Consider the following 3993-nt stretch of genomic DNA (forward strand, 5'->3'; position numbering starts at 1 on the left):
TTCTTGACAACAATTTTCTATTTATCTACAGGTTGATCTAGAGGCTGCTCTACATGGTCCAAGCTCACCGTATCATCTTTATTTGGAGAATCTACTTTCTGTTGCTCCATCTTGTTGTGTACAGTCTCTTGGTGCTGCTCCATTGTCTCCTCTACTACCCTTGGAGCATCTGTTTGCTGTTGCTCCATCATTTCCTCAATAACATCAGCAGCAGCAAACAGGTCCTTGTTCTTGTGGCTTCTCCTCATCAGCACTAGGTCTTTGTTCTTGTGGCACCACATCTGCATCATGTGTGTCATCAAGGTGTATGATACCTTCTCGGACTTTAGAGCTCTCACCTAACTCGACAGTAGCTGGTACAATAGGTTTGGGGAAGGCATACTTCAAAAACTTCCAAATTATATCAGCTCTGAAACTATACACATAGCTCGAGTTGAAGCTATCTTCTCTCATCTGCAATGAGATATGATGATTTAGAACACTTTGTACCAATATCAAATTTTTTGAAGCTAAATGAAAATTATTTTTTCTTACAAGCTCTGGCTGTCCTATCTCAAAATAGCTTGAAAGTATATATTTGGCACTAATCAGCACTCTCCAGCCCACAGCTACTTGAATCATCTTGTTGTGGTGTCTGGATAGTTGGAAAGATATGTTAGAAACTGTTAATGTCTGAACAAAATAAAATTATTCAATAAGTTCAAAGGCATAGCATGAAATAGACATCAGTAGAGGGAGCAACTTTCTACCTCTAAATCTATTGGCTCTATTGAATCCAAAAGATTGACATTAGGAGGACACTGATCCAATGCATCTAGAAGTCTTCTAATACAACTGCAATACATATAATTCAGTTAGTGTGCATTAAATCCAAATAATGAAGTTTAAAGTTAAAAATAGCACACAAACCACTTACAATTTAACCTCTCTGTGTGTGTTTCTAAGAGAGTTGAATAAAAAGCATTGCTTCTGCTGGATGTCAATAGAAGCAAAGCTCCAGTGGGTCACTGCATAAGGAAAAAAGCATTAAGAAATCAAAGGCTACAAGAGTACTCAATCTTGAAGGAAAATCCCAAAAGAAGCAGCCACACACATACTTGTTATGGTATGGAAGTAGCAAAATATCAACATGATCAAAATCACAGTGTCTGAACCAATTGGAAATATCCATGGGAGTTTCCTTTGGATCTCTTAACTTGAAGGAAATTGCAGGATCAATAATATAAACTGTATGCTGTACAGCATGGTTCAGCCAGCTTCTCATCATGCTACATTAGACAAAACAATAATTAAGGTAAGGTGTAAGGGAGGAGGTACATTAAGGATTGTTTTGCAAACAAATGTAAAATAAAAGACACTTACTAGAGCATTGCAAGAATGATAGTATCTGAGCAATACTCATTCTTATGAGCCAATGCTGCCAAGCATGCTCTTGTCAAGTCAAAATTATTCTCTGAAAAATCATCTTCAATATGGACAACTATGTTAGGGCCCAGCTCCTGCAACCTTCTCTGTATCTGTAGCTCCATCTGTACAGTCTCCACATTTATAGCAGACTTGGATTCCTCTATTTGCTGCTTCAGTGACTCCTCATAAGCAGCTTTCCCTTTGGTGCTCATTGAGTGGGTCACTTCAACAACCTTCACCTTGTCTGCCTTCAATTTCCTTGTAGGTGGAATTAATAATATGTCTCTCATTTTAATGTCCTGCCATTCCACAGGATGGACCAGCTTGTCATACCTCCACCTCACTCTGGACAATGTGTTGAAGTCCTTGGCCATCAGAGTTACCCTGTGAGCATGGGCTGCTACAAGCATTGCATCTTCAAAGTACTTCTCCAGGTACTCCTCTGCCATTTCCTGTAAGGAAAGAATGGCAGTCATGTTCCACCTGAAACCAAGGTGCCAGCTATCACAAATTTCTCTCACTAGCCTCTGAAAAGGTGCCTTGGGGATTGCAAAGCCTATAGCTTTTTGCTGTTTCCTGATCTCCTTTAGCACACCAGCAGAATGCTTTAACCTCTTGGACTTTTGCTGTAGCATGCTCATTGGCTTCCCCTTCCTGCCATGTGCAACTCTTCCTTTTGTAGGCACACTAGATTCCTTGACATCAGCCCCAGCTGCTGCTGCTGCAAGCCCTGGCCCCTTGCCAGACCTCCTTGCAGTTGCCTTGGTTCTTGCCATCACTCTGAAGAGGTCCATACAAAGCAATAGTAAAAGATTAGAAACATGGAGAACATAGAATGATTAAAGAAGGTGATGACAACTTGGATGAAGCAAAATTGAACAATTTGCAACAAAAGGCAATTATGAACATTTGAAATTTGTAACAGCTCAAAATCGCGTTTTTCTGCAAATGCTTGAAACAACATGCTTTTGCATTCATATGATGAATTCTCTATCTTTCCAACTATAAACAATATGTATTGTGTCTATAGAAGAACTATGCAGGCTTGAAATGGGTGGATGAAGAAGCATTTTAAAATTTGCAACAAAATGCGATTTGAACTATTTTGAGATTTCTAAAATGCTCTCCTCGCGTTTTGCTGCAAATTCTAGAGACAACATACTTCAGCATGCCTTTAGTCATTTCAGTGTGTATGCAGCTTGGTGCAACATGGATTGAGCCTATGGACATCAAGAAGTGATCAAACTCTCATTCAACAGGGCCAAATAAAAAGTCTTCCTACTTCTACATGCAGTGGAGAAAATCTAAAAAATGCATATAATATTTATCATAATATGTAACCTACATCACATCAATCAATTCCTTACCCTAATATACTATTAAACAAGAAGAAGAGGAAAAAGATTTTCTTACTAACCTGGAAGCTATCTGCAAGTGTTCTGTGCTGATGATGAGTATCCTGTGCTGGGTATGAACCTCTGCTGTTGGTCTGGATGCTGATGGTGTGGAGTAGGGAGGTAGAGATGCAAGAGAACTGAGTTAGGAGAGTAGATTATTACAAAATACAAATAATGGAGTTATTAATACCACACGTGTGAGATATAGTCGTTTTTTAACACGTGTGGGTCCCACCAAATCTTTTGGGATTTGAAATTTGTAGGTAACTTTTTGCCTTGGAAATTGTGCCAATCATGATTTCATAATTAGATCCATTAACACTTTTCCCTCCCCGTATTCCATCCCTGCCAACACCCTCCCATCATCCTCTTCTCTCCCACTTTGACCACTTTCTACCCAACACACTCCATCCACTCTGCAACCTGTCTGAAGACTACTACCATTACCAGATCTCCAGGTTACCAGTGCTATAGCTCAGTTTTGGAAGAGAGCAGGACAATCTCCAGGGCTATTCCATCAGTATGGAAGAGGAAAAGAAAGGTCAGAGATCTGTACCATTTCCAATGTTTTCTGACATATATTTCTTCCATCTGTAGAATTCTTAAATCTCAGTGCCTAGAAATCTGGCAGATCACCCTAGGATTTGATTAGAGATGGATATGAGTAGGATTTAGAATTTTGCAACAAAATGCGATTAGACAGGTTTATGTTTTCCAAATGCTCCAAATCGCGTTTTGCTGCAAATTCTGATATTTGTTCTAGTTTTTCTTTTTTCTCCTTCTTTTAATCTCTTTTGCACTGGGGAATTCCTCCTTGCATCATTTACTGTCCTGAACATTGTGAGATATCCCTAGCATTTGATTGGAAGTGGATGTCAGTAGAAATTCAGAATTTGCAACAAAATGCGAGGAGAGCACTTTACATTTTTCAAATGGATCTGCATCGCGTTTTGTTGCAAAGTCTTGTGTCTCTTTTGGTTTTTACTGTTTGCTCATTGTTTTGCTTTCTATGTCCATGGAGATGTCTTTCTTGATGATGAGAAATGTTTCTGCTTTGGAACAGTTGATCCTCAGGCCCCTCCTTTCAAGAGGAAGTTGGACTTCTCTGCTGCTATACTCAGACCACAGCAATCACCAGGTGATTCATGTGTGCTGATGAAGAGTTTTGTTTGGTGATATCCTATACATT

At 39.4% G+C, this 3993-nt stretch overlaps 1 long non-coding RNA gene across 1 annotated transcript; it reads right to left on the reverse strand.

Moving 5' to 3' along the window:
* Window positions 1–335: 335 nt before the first annotated feature.
* Window positions 336–994, reverse strand: LOC147627565 (uncharacterized). Its single transcript, XR_015268378.1, has 4 exons — window positions 917–994; window positions 750–834; window positions 535–634; window positions 336–453 (listed from the first exon to the last, which is right to left on the reverse strand). It is a non-coding gene; the product is annotated as an uncharacterized LOC147627565 (long non-coding RNA).
* Window positions 995–3993: the final 2999 nt, after the last annotated feature.

Source organism: Cibotium barometz, chromosome 20 (assembly GCF_041138505.1).
Source record: "Cibotium barometz isolate CiBa-2024 chromosome 20, ASM4113850v1, whole genome shotgun sequence".
In the NCBI taxonomy this organism is placed as follows: Eukaryota; Viridiplantae; Streptophyta; class Polypodiopsida; order Cyatheales; family Cibotiaceae; genus Cibotium; species Cibotium barometz.